Genomic DNA, 13104 nt, shown 5'->3' with positions numbered 1-13104 from the left:
CAACCTCCAGCAAAGGTATCTGCGCTCCTCAAACAGGAGGAATGTTGCGCTGGCCTCCAGCCAGCGGAGGCTCAGCGAGCAGGATAAAGTTTCAGAGCAGATTTACGGGAAGTTGCCGGGGTTGGGAGTAAAAATCTGGTTTGGTGAGTTTAAGGGAAGGGAGTAGACGGGAGACAGCCTCGCTACTGTGCGGCGGCCGGCCTCGGATGGGGGAGGGCGGCGGCGGGAGGAGGGAACCGGGAAGAGCCGGAGCCGCGGCTCGAGCGCTCCCCGCGCGCCGCGCCGGACGCACGCAGGGCTCGGGGCCGCCGCTCTGCCGCGGGCGCGGGGCCGGCGCCGCTCGGCCGAGGGCACCCGCCGCGCTTTCCAGCGCCCGCTCCCGCCAGGAATTTAGCCCCGGGAGAACCGCCCTCGGGTTATCGCGCCGGCTCCTCGCTTTGGAACGCGCAGCTGGGGACAGTGAGAAGTTGGGGCTCGGGGACCTGTCCTCGGAGAGAGGTCCTCTCCTGCGGTTGCCAAGGTTAAGAGATTCTGACCAACTGGAGCTCCCAGAGCCTGGGAGAGAAGCCTGAAACGAGCTGTGGCTTTAAGCGGCGCGGTAGGGAGTCGCTGGACACTCCTTATTTTGGTTTTACATTAAAAAGAGGGAGGCCGAGGAGATGTGGTAGGTTACTTCCTAGCCGTGTCAGTGGCTACCGCGCTCTGAATGGTGTTAATTTCAGAAGTGGGCGGCTGCAGATACATCACAAAGGTAAGGGCGTTTTTGGCGATCTTTCTAACTATTGCCCCTTAATCTTACCTGTGGGTCCAGATTTTGAAATTTTGTTTTCCTCTCTCTTTAGACCTCACCTTCCCTTATTCTACCTTCCCCCTTCTTACTCTCGCAGATTTAATGGGAAAGAAATGGTTTACAATAAGATTTTTAAAACGTCAGCTTCTGGAAAAGCAGAAAATTGTATACAGTCAGCCCCATCGTTTCCTCTGGTGATGAAACCTTTTCCATGCAATAAACAATCCCCCCCCCCCCCGCCCCGAAACAGTAGGATTCGGCTCTTGAAAGCGTATGGTTGGGCTGTCCAGAGGCACAGGTGACTTTTTAGACTCAGATTATTAAAGTGAGATTGAGAAAACTTTGATGACAGGCATCTCACAGTGAGTGGTAAGGAGGGGAGGGTTCCTGGGGGTATGTGTGTTGGGGGAGGATATGAGGGGAATATTTTGGAGTCATTTACCTCCCAAGGTAACTGAGCACAGGCTTAGTTGTTTAAACTTTAAAATTCAATCTGCGTAAACGTCTAGGGCTGATGAACTATGACAGCTGACAAATCCACCGCTGGATATGTAAGAAATCAGATAAAATAAATGAAGTGGAATTTTTCAAATAGTGATTCATTTTTTATTAAGGTAAAAGTTCATCTACTCTTGGGTACTGTCCCAAAGCATTTGGGGATGTGTCTTCCTTCTCGAGGCTTATCTAAGATTGTGTCCTCGAGGTACTTTACTCATAGGCCACGCTGATTTTTGCCTCACTGATTTGTGCTGTTACTGACGTAGCATATTCTAATGGCTGACCCAGTGTTCTTTAGTATGAATCTAGATTAGAAATGTGTTCTTTAAAACTTGTAATGCTAGAGTCACAAGAATTTTTTAGGGCAGAGAAAAGCATAAATGTGAAGAGGTTGCCACAGATTTAAGCACAGTTGCAATTTAGACCGAGTGCATTTGAGAGTTGTAGGTGCCGATTCTAAAAGGTAAAAGATTTTCAACAGCGTAAAACACAATCTCTAGACAAAGCCAAGTACCCAATCAAGGCGATGAGATAGCATTTTGCAGGATTTTGTTTTGCTGTTCGGCCTGGCTCAGATGGTGGAATCTGTCTGCAATGCAGGAGACCCAGGTTCAATTCCTGGGTCAGAAAGATCCCTTAGAGAAGAGAATGGCTACCCACTCCAATATTCTTGCCTGGAGAATTCAATGGTTAGAGGAGCCTGGTGGACTATTAAACAATAATCCTTGTCAGATTGATGATCTGAAATCTTGGAGGGAAACAAAACTAACCCAGTGCAAAATGAAAACAGGAGGAAGCAAAGAAAGGAATTTGGGTTTTCATATCCTTTCTTGTCTACCTTACCCTTCACCTTGTTCTGATAAACCGTTTTGGCCTCTTTGACTTAATTACTGCACAGAGGGAGAATGAGAAACCTACCCAGTGTTATTTTTTCAATATTTGTTAAAGGAAGAAATAAACGGACAAAAACCAAGTTCCTAATCTGACTCTCACGCTTCTTTACCTGACAAGGCTACACTTAAATTCATCTGCTCAAGTCTTTTGTGAACAGATGCCAAAAAATGAATCAAGTTTTGAAGATTCTTTATCTTTTTCTTGGTTTTTGAGTTTTCAGAGACTTGTTAGATTGAAAATTTGGCATCATCACTTTACTCCAATCTCTATAGTTTTAATTGTCAGCATATTTTTGATTCCTACCCATGCTGCTGTAGACTAAATTTTGCCCAAAACAGCTGGTGACACTGAGGATGAAATCAAGATAGAAAGCAAGGAAACTATGTGCTTCAGGACATGTGTCCTCATACTGGCTCTGACTAGTGTTTAGGATGACTCTCATTTTTTTCTCCCCCCTCTCATGATAAGAGCATTCAGATTAGACTGTTCTGTGATTTACTAGTAACAGAACCTGTTCTCAGTAATTTAAACAAAGATTAGAAGATTGAAGCCGATAAAATAATTTTCTTACAAAATGAACTTGCTTTCCAAATTCTACTCTTGATCTGACGATTAAAATCTTTCAGGTCCCAAATGATTGAGCTTTGACTGCTAGAGGGAAGTATTTGCCTATTTCAGATAGGTTTCCACCTCTACATTTCAAGTCCCTTCTGGTTTTTCAGCACTGGATACAGGAGTGCAAGTGGGGGGAGGGAGATCTCCTCAAAGTTGGCCTGAGGTTCAAGTGAAACTCTGATTTGGTTTTCCCAGAGGATGCATAATCCTAGAAAAAAACTTACTCTGAAGAGGGCTTAAGTGTGGGATTCATACGACTTAGCTAAAGGATAGATTTTGTAAGAACCTAGGGTTTGTGTGCCAAACGTTTGTAAAGTTATATTGAATACATAAAGCAGTTTAAAAAAATGTTTGTCAGAATGATTCCAAGTTAAAGGTTACATTGGAACATTTCAGCTATTGGCCCGTTTAAAAGATGTGTTTTTTCCTCTTGGGAGCAGTCTCTGTGTCTTATGATGATGTTGATTTTCTGATTTAATATTGTGAGACGTGTGTGTTAGTCCAAACAACCACCTGCTCAGGGTCATTGCTTCAAAGAACAACCAGAAAAGGATTGTCAATAATGGCAATGCAGGGATGACTTGGGTTATGAGATGGAAGGCTTTTAGAAACTCCCGAGAAGAATAGCATAGCGATGATAATATGCGATTGTTCAACTGCCACCTCAAGTTGTTAGAAGCCTCTCATACTGGGAATTAGGGGGAAATGGCACCTTGCCACTTGTTCTGTGTGGTCCTGAATCATCTTGTCAGTAAAAGATTGCTGAAATGGTCTGAGCTTGTGTTCTGATGGTTTCTGCCTCTTGATAGTTGCATCTCCTTCTGCTCTGTCAGCATCTGTATGGGGCGAGGAGTCAGAGGGAAAGGATATCTTTCCCTTCAAGTCATTGTACCCCCCCCTCTTTCCAGAACCTCTCGTTTTTGCCCTGAGAAGTGGGCGAGAAAGGAATTTTCCAGCAGAAGTAGAAGGGTACAGAGTGTCTAGAGGAATAAATGGCCAAGAAACAAGTGAGCTCCAAGCCCCTAAAATAATGTGGGATTTAATGCCTTCCAACTGTTGCAGGTGGATTGGCAACTGGAGGAATCTGAGGCTCACCCCCACTTTTGTAATTCAAATGCCCCTAGTGCACTGCAATAGATGGCTCATTTGAATGCGTTCAAGATGTTGTCTCTAGGTACAGCCCAAGGTAAACTGATTGCAAAAGGCACAGGCCCTTCAACCACACTGCACTCTGGCTTTCATCTACTTTCTGCAGTGGTTTAAAGGATACCTGAAAAGAAAAAACAAAAACCCACAGCTTAGTTTATGTAACTTAGGTGTATAATATGAGCATTCTTTTTCACTGTGAATCTGGAGATGTTGTCATCTTAGGCAGTTAGTTTATGCAGAAGTGATTTGTGGGAGTGTTTAGATATAAACAGTTTATACATCTGTAAAATACAAAACAACAAAACTGAGACTACAGTAGAAGTGCCTGACTGTAGTTTATAGTTTCTCTTTTTGGTAAACCCTACCAGGTTTTAAAGAGTGGGATCATTTTAGAAATCAAAAGAACAATCTCTACCTCTCTGAAGGCCGCTTAAGAGAGATGACACCAGAAGACAAAGTGCTGGTGTAACCCTGAAAACGCTTTGTGATTTTAAGGCAATGTCAGTCCTCTGGTCTCAGCGGCTTCTCGGCAGTGCGAAATGTATGCTTATGTTACAGCCATTTACATTAGTCCAGAAAACAGTCACTGGCCTCAAATCATGATATTTGTCTTTGGGGATATTGTATGTTTGTAGCTCTTGAGAACATAACGTCCCAGTGCCAAGACCATAGTTGGTGGTTTATGTTGATGAAAGGGGATTTGCTGACAGTGTCTGCTTCCTGATTGTGCTTTGCTTTGGCTAATAGTCAATTTTGGTCATATTCCTTGAGTTTCCATATACTGGGGGAGAAAACCAGCTGGTTTGTAGAAGCAATGGGAACTCACACGTGGATGAGCAAGGGTTAATTATACATACCAATGGGCAATGGGTGGATGTACAATGAATGTGGGGCATTGTGCAGCTGAAACAGAAACAAGACACCTCTACCTGACCAAGGAAATGCCAGCCTATACAAATTATAATAAAAAGTATTTACCTTTCAGAGCGCTGAGTCTTCACTCAATCATTTTTGTAAAGCATTACATATCATGCCAAAAGAAAACAAAAGAAGTACTTAATAAAGTGAGGAAGATTTTTTTCAGGTGTTAATTTTCTTAGATCAGTTTGATTGCCATTCTGAAAATGTGTATTTGGGCCTTTTGAGGTCAGGTGAAATGTTCATGTGTCCAAAACTGGGGTTCCATGTCCATGATGATGATAGCACTGTGCCTTTTGAAAAGACGGCTTAAATAATATTTCTCTTTGTTTGCTGTCATTTATTTTCAAAAATAATAACATGGTTCTCGGTACACCAAGCCCTTGCCAAGATTAGGCCCATCTTCTTAGTAGCTGTCTCAAGACAAAGTTGCCTTTGTGTAACTACAACTGGGAGAATTTGGTGACAGGGAAAACTCAGTGGGGCACCGCAGCTTATTAACAGAAAATTCAATGGCCTGATGGGTTTTTTGTTGTTATTGTTGTTGTTTTTATTCTTCCAGCTAATAATCATGATATATTTCTATGTGCAGATGATCTTACTCTTTTCCCAGGGAAGAATGCAGTGGCTGAGAATTTACCTTGGAATTTAGCTAGATTATAAAAGGCAAAGCTGCAGCGTGATGATGCAGAGGAGGTCCCAGCTCCGTGGGCTTGTTCGTTCTCAGGGTTATGTGTTCCGTCTCTGAGTCGTGTCTGACTCTTTGCGACCCTGTGGACCGTGGCCAGCCAGGATCCTTTGTCCATAGGATTCTCCAGGCAAGAATACTGGAGTGGGTTGCCATGCCCTCCTCCAGGGGAGCTTCCCAACCCAGGGATCCAACTCAGGTCTCCCTCATTGCAGGCAGATTCTTTACCGTCTGAACCAAATTTGGTCACATTCGGAGAGAAAGAAGGAGTGGTTAGCCTGCATGAAAATGACAGTCTGTGGGGAAAGGATGACCATTCACATTAAATTCAAACTCCGTGGAGAAGTGGCTAAGAATACAGCCTACCTTGGTTCAAATCCTAGCTTGGCCACTTATGGACTACCTGATCTCTCCATGACTCCGTTTCCTCAGCTGTAAAATGCCCATCTCACAGAGTTTACAAGGATTAAATAAATCAATGTATTGAATAAAGCGGGCTCAGAACAGTACCTGGCATGCAGTCAGTCTGGTGTGCTGCATTGCTCACTTATTATATACCATTTTAGGATGCCTTCCTGTGTTTGAATTCTTCTCATCCCACTACCCTACTCCTTTTGTGACTTATTCTGGTGATGGTAATCTAGGATTCTCTTCTTGAGATCACTCCTTTTGACCAAATGCCATTGCCGTTATAGGCAGGTACTATTTTTTTGCAAGTTTTTTTTGGTCTTTGTAACTTAGTTGTAGAAAGAAACTAACTGTGAATCATTAACATGCCTTTTTCTTTCCTCTCTATATATGATCATCAACTGTATGATGTTTTATTAGAAGCAAAAAGAATGATGCTATCATATCTGTTAAGTGAGCGACTGACAAATGTTCTGCTGAAAAAAGTATAGATCTGGAAATGGCTAACGCAAAGTAGAAATACTCCGTGTAAAACACCTTAATGCAGCAAGCTTAAGTAGTTCCTATTATGACTTCTGCTGGTTAGTGTTAACTGGTCATATTCATAATCAGAGTATGAGGCTTTCTCAGAACTGCCAGTGTCTTATCCGTGCACTCCTCATGGCATTTTATATCATTTGATACTTTTTGTACATATACTGTTTTCCCCTGCCAAACAGACGTTAAGTTCCTTGGAGGCAGGATTTGTGTGTAAATAATATTTGCATCCCTCAGTGTCCCTCATTTATAGTTAGGTGCTCAATAAATAAGAATTTCTTTGCCCAAATTCATTACCATCTAAAATGACAGCTTTTTTTTTTTTTCATTTCATGGGCATGTATTATGAATCATATTTATTTAGATGACCTCTATTTTTCCACAAGCATTTTAGCAAAATTTGTTGGATGGAGAAAATATCCAGAAAGCAACCAGAATGGAACCTTTATCCACAGCCAAGCTTCTGAAAAGCATATCTGGATGGGGAAGGGAGGGGCTGAATTGTTGCAGTGTTTAGGTGCCCATCACACTGGCAAACATTTAAATGTTTATACCTCTTTTTTTCTGCTCTTTAACAGCCTTTAGAAGGCCCAGACTTGTTACTAGGTAACAGTGAGAAGGGGAAAATGTATTTTCTCAAATTAGAAGGAATTTATTAGATAATTATCAGGGAAAAGTGCATTTTCTCAAAATTAGGGAGCGTGAACAGAGATCCACCAAGGAAGAACAATCTCAAGGGAGTGCACAGCTCTGAGCCCCAGCAGTTGGTGTTTCTGGTTCGGCTGTTGGTGTATTCTCAGCTAAGAGGAAGGAGGGCAAGTGGTGAAGACTTGCGTTCAGAGAATTGCCTCCAGTGAAGTCCTATTTGTAGGGCAAAGGGAATCCAATAACAAGCTAGCTAGTGCAAACAATAGTTTGTCCCAGGTTCCTGCTTTGCTTTTTGCCCTAGATTGTGGGTTCCACGATCCACCTCAGGTTATTTGTAGATTTGCCAGTGAATAAGCAGAAACTACTACTTACTACTAAGGAGCCCTGGAATTTGTGCCTTCTATCTGCAGTGGCTCTGTGTTCACAGTCGCTCCCAGTGCCTGAGACCAACCCTGGGAAGGCAGGAATCTTCGAATATTCGCTCAGCACCGTTCCCAGAGTGGGACCTAGGAGTCACTCCCCCAGTGGGAAGTGTATGAGCCACACAGACCCTGAATCAAATGGTGACACCCGTGTTCTCACACATCCTACTAAGGTGTGAAGGGTCTTGTCCTTTCCCCATTGGCTGAAGTTAATCAATGAAATTGTCAGTGGAACGGCAGAATCTGCTTTTCTCTTCTGCCTGCTTCCACCTTTGCCCTGATCCCATACGCTTTAGGGTATTTGACACAGTAGCCAGAGTGACTCATAGAGCAGTCAGATCATGTTATTTCCCTGCTGAAAACTTTCCAGAGCTTCTCCATCTCCCTCAAAAGCCAACAAGGCACTATATTTCCAGTCCCATTACCTCTTTTTCTTTTGGCCACACCGCAGAGCTTGTGGGATCCTCTTTCCCTGACCAGGGACTGAACCCGTGCCCCTTGCATTGGAAGCATGGAATCTTAACCAGTGGAATGCCAGGAAAGTCTGTATTACCTCTTAAATCTCATCTCCTATCAGCCACCCCATCATCGCTTTGCTTTAGCCACAGCTCCAGGCTTCCATGGCCTTTGCACTCACTACTCTCTCTCCTGAACTGTCTTCCCCCAAAACATCCAAGCTCCACTTTTCTACTTCCTCCAAGTCTTTATTCTTCCTACCTTTGTGTGAGACAGCAATTCCTCCTTCCTGTTGGCACTCTCTCTCCCTACCCTGCTCTATTTTTAATACTGTACTTTTTGGAGTATTTTATGATTGTGTGGCTTATTGCCTGTCTGTTCCCTGCTAGAACATCTGCGTCATTTATTGATGTTTGTCAAGCATCTTAGAGCAGAGTCTGCCACAGAGTGTGTGTGTGCTCCGTTGCACCCGACTCTCTGCAACCCCGTGGCCTGTAGCCCGTCAGGTTCCTCTGGCCATGGGAGAATCCAGGCTGGAATACTAGAGTGGGTTGCCATTTCCTCCTCCAGGAGATCTTCCTGACCCAGGGATTGAACCCTTGTCCCCTGCATCTCCTGCATTGGCAGGTGGATTCTTTGCCACTGAGCCAGCTGGGAAGCCCCTGCCGCAGAGTAGGTAACCCATAAATATTTGTCAAATAAGTGAATAAAGCACAGACCCTTACACAGCACAAGTACAAGGGAAAGTGTAGTACTTGTGTGTTCTACTCAAAATATAACTGCAAGCACGTCCTTCTGAATAAGCATGATTTTCCCCCAGACCTCTCCTGTTAAGCTACCAGGTTTTCTCTGGTTTTGTTAATTTCTGTGCCACCACGAGCCCTTGATGGAGGCCAGTGACTAAGTAACAAGCAAGGCAGAGCTAAGTGTGGGAATGGCGCAATCATTTCAGCACTTCTGTTTCCAAATCAAAGTCTAGTCTTTGGCAATCTTTTTGTGATTTCCATCTAAATCATACAGCTCTGTTTTGAACCAGTCTTGTGAACTGGGTGCCCTACAGATAATTACACTGAACTAACTCATGTTACTATATTGTTTATCACTTTTTCTATTGTCATTTAATTATAATTAATGATTGCCCTGAAAGTAACTGTCAAGACAACTTGCACTTTTTTTTTTTTTAACTGTCTCTTCAGACCTTTGCGATTTTGCCAAATGTAAGCTGTGGCTGCAGGATTCCATCTCAATTCTTTTCTCGATTGCAGAGCTCAGTTAAGTCTTTCCCCTTGACCTGGCATGAAATGAGTGCCAGTGTCATTGTCTGAGTTGTTAATATCTCTCCAGAACCTTTTACAAAACTCGGGTCTTGCATTTACGGGGTGGCACAACCCTCTGATCTGTCGTACTGGTTTGCTAGTCCCTGCCGTATTCCCTCCCTCCGCACGGTTTTCCTTGGTTAAATAAAACTGCATTTCTTGGTGCTTGGAGGTGCAGCTTCCTCTGTGTGTCCTCCTGTTAGTTTTAGATCTATAACTCTGTAAAGGTCTTCCACAATGGCTGGTGGGACCCTGTGGCTACTGGGTTTGGGGACCCTGGGTTTGGGTTTTTGTTGTTGTTGTGCCACGGGACAGGTGGGAGCTTAGTTTCTTGATCAGGGATTGAACCCGTGTTCCCTGAATTGGAAGCTCAGAGTCTTATCTGCTGGATCACCAGGTTCAGTCCCTAGAAGTGGTCTTGAAGGTGAGTATACTCTCCAGGAAGTTTCTTTGAAGTTAAAAAACAGGAATTCCTTGGTGGTCTAGTGGTTAGGGGCCCAGTGCTTCCACTGCAGGGGGGCCTGGGTTCCATCCCTAATCAGGGAACTAAGATCCCATAAGCTGCATGGCACAACCAAAAGCACACAAACAAAAAATAGTGTATAGATTCTGCTGAAGGCACGTGAAGATCGTGGCTATAGTTATTTTTGACTGTTGTTGATCATGGCTTGTGACTGATTTACAATTATCTGGATATTTTTCATTTCTGAGTTGATTTGGAAACTGTCATCATAATTGATAGTAAAATGGACAATTCAAGAAATTTTTAAAAACCCTGAGTATACCTAATAATCAGCTAATATTTCTAGTACTTTCTGCACATCATTGTATTACTCATCACATGTACCGAATGGGACATTAAGAATGAGTAGCATGTAAATGTTCAGTCAGATCTGTGTTTAAGAATATATTGGGCCTCCTGGTGGCTCAGCTGGTGAAGAATCTGCGTGCAATGCAGGAGACGTGGGTTCGATCCCTGGGTTGGGAAGATCCCCTGGAGAAGGGAGTGGCTACCCTCTCCAGTATTCTTGCCTGGAGAAATCCACGGACAGAGGAGCTCAGCGGGTTACAGTCCCTGGGGTCACAAAGAGTTGGACACGACTGAGCAACTTTAAAAAAAACAAAAACAAACAATATACTATGTAGGTGGAGCTAGTGGTAATTATTTATGAATTAGAACAATTTATCAAAATACAAGCCTAGTTAATAGGTATACTTGAAAAAAAAAGATGAATATGGAATACTTGGCAGGCAGATTCTTTACCACTGAGCCATCAGGGAAGCTGAATGTGGATTAAACGGGTTTAAAGCCGACTTTGAAAAAACCTATTTTGCTTATGTAGACACAGACTCAGCTGTTATTTATTGAGTAGTTGCTATGTGCCAGATGCCAGGTACTAAGTGTGCAGCGGAGAAGAAAAATTCCCTGTTCTCATGGGGCTTTCCTTAGGGGTGGAGATGGGATTCAGTACTCTGAAGGAACTGAGAGGTTCTGGCCAATAGAAGATGGGGCTCTTAGGCCGAGTGGCCTGAGAAGGCTCCCCCTGGGAGGTGAGGTGATGCTGCAGGTGTAGCATTTATGCAGTTCCTAGGGCTGGAAGCAGCTGGGCACGCTGAAGGACTTACAGGAGACCAGCGTTGCCCCAGTGCGGGGAGCAAGGAGCAGAGAGGCACAAGATAAGGTCGGGGGGTAACTGAGTCTTAGAGCTTGCAGGCCCTTCAACCGCAGAAGAGTTTGTTACCCCCATTCCAATGGAAAGCCATGAAAAAAGGACTTACTGGTTGAATAATAACTCTTAGGTAAAGACTGAATTGGAGGGAGGATGCCGTGGCAGACAAATAAGACTCTTTTCTGAAGGTGGTGGTGAAAGTGGAGGCGTGCTGGTCAGCCGGGTGCCATTTCTTCTCTGCGCTCTCCTGCCTGGGTTAGACTCAGTTCAGCTGGGGTAGGGGTTTCGCCAGTGACTTGAAGAGATAGCCAGACTTAGTGATGGCCTGGATGGAGGGGTGAGGGAAGGAATGAGGATTCTAGCTAAAGTTACTGGGTTCGATGTGAGGGACTGAAGGAGAAAGGGTTCAAGGGTTGCTGGGGAAACCAGGAGCTCAGTTTGGGGAATGTTTACTGAGATGCCTGTGAAACACCCCGAGGAGATGTTTCCCTTTTGTATCCAGCACTTCTAGCAGGAGTGAGAGGCATTTATTTTAGGCAACTATTTTGGATTTCACTATTTCTTTTTATCACTGTGTCCAGATTAGCAGATATAGATAAAGTGTGTAACCTTTATATCGCACATGGCTGAACAGTATTCTAACAATAAATGAGCCATCCACAGTGTATGAGACACGTGGTAATGTGGGCATGGCGTAGGGTGGGTCAATGCTGAAAATTTTTAAGTATAGTTTCAGCCATTAAGAATTGTCTAATTCAGATTAATCCTGTACATATTTAATATTTCAGTATTATATGTTTGATATTTGCATTATATAGTTAGCACATTGATATGCTGCTGCCGCTGTTACTGCTAAGTCGCTTCAGTTGTGTCTGACTCTGTGCAACCCTACGGACAGCAGCCTACCAGGCTCCTTTGTCCACAGGACAGGAATTCTCTAGGCAAGAATACTGGAGTGGGTTGCCATTTCCTCCTCCAATTGATATGCTACTATGTTATAAATATGTATATGAAAAGTGAGAAAGTGAAGTCGCATAGTCGTGTCCGACTCTTTGCAACCTCATGGACTGTAGCCTACCAGGCTTCTCCATCCATGGGATTTTCCAGGCAAGAGTACTGGAGTGGGTTCCCATTTCCTTCTCCAGAAATATGTATATGCTAAGAATTAAATATTATATTTAATATATTTAGTGTAGAAGATATATTTAATATATATTGAATTTATATTAAATAGCTTATTTAATATTGAAAAGTTAGTGTAGATCATGCATGAACAAAGACTCACTCCATGTTATAAAAGATGAAAATACTACAACATGAAGTACAGTCGATTTCCTTGTGAGGTACAACCACTTTTAGAGGCATGCAAATTCATGCGGTAAATATTGGCACATACAAATGGATCCATTTAGGACATGCAAATATATTTCTTGTCTCTTCCTTACCTAACTTGACGAAGGGTCTGTAACACTTCTGCCTAGTAAGTGAGTGGAAGCTGGAAGCCAGCACGGACACACTTTAAACTACATTGTGAAAGGCTGATTTGTATCTCTAGCAAATCCTTTTTTTTTTAACTTTTTTTTTTTTATTAGTTGGAAGCTAATTGCTTTACAATATTGTCATGGTTTTTGCCAAACATTGACATGAATCAGCCATGGATTTACATGTGTTCCCCATCCCGATCCCCCCTCCCCAAATCCATTTTTTGAGCTTCTGGAGCAAGCGCTTGGGAATCTGATGACAAATAAGACATGAGGCTTTGGAGCTTGGAGGGCTGGAAGCTACATCTGTATCACCCCTGCAAGTGCCCCTCCCCTACCAGTGGTTATTCTGAAAACAAGAAGATTGAGCTTATATTTCCAAATTTGTAGGAATAAAACACTATATTGTCTGAAGCAATAGAAAACTCTAGTCTAAACAACTAATGTTTCAGAAAGTCATAAATCATTACATTTGGGTGGAGGTAGGAGAGGAGGTTACAATGGATAATGTTTTGCAATCACGGCTACAGAAACTGTCAACGGCTGCAGCTTTTCATTCTGGTTTGTCAACACCAGTGATGCCCATGAGGTGTGATAAAGTTTATTGTTGCTTA

The 13104-nt window shown here is 43.2% G+C and overlaps 1 protein-coding gene across 2 annotated transcripts in view; it reads left to right on the top strand.

Moving 5' to 3' along the window:
- Nucleotides 1-257: 257 nt before the first annotated feature.
- Nucleotides 258-13104, top strand: part of RBM47 (RNA binding motif protein 47) — a 174433-nt gene continuing 161586 nt past the window's right edge. Inside the window, exon 1 of one of the 2 annotated variants that reach the window (XM_065907355.1) lies at nt 258-751. The gene's annotated coding sequence lies outside the window, so the exon portion shown is untranslated. The remainder of the gene's footprint in view (nt 752-13104) is intronic. The other variant, XM_065907354.1, reaches the window with a different exon arrangement.

This window comes from Muntiacus reevesi, chromosome 16 (genome assembly GCF_963930625.1).
Source record: "Muntiacus reevesi chromosome 16, mMunRee1.1, whole genome shotgun sequence".
NCBI classification, from domain to species: Eukaryota; Metazoa; Chordata; class Mammalia; order Artiodactyla; family Cervidae; genus Muntiacus; species Muntiacus reevesi.
This window is presented reverse-complemented; position numbering and strand designations above follow the sequence as displayed.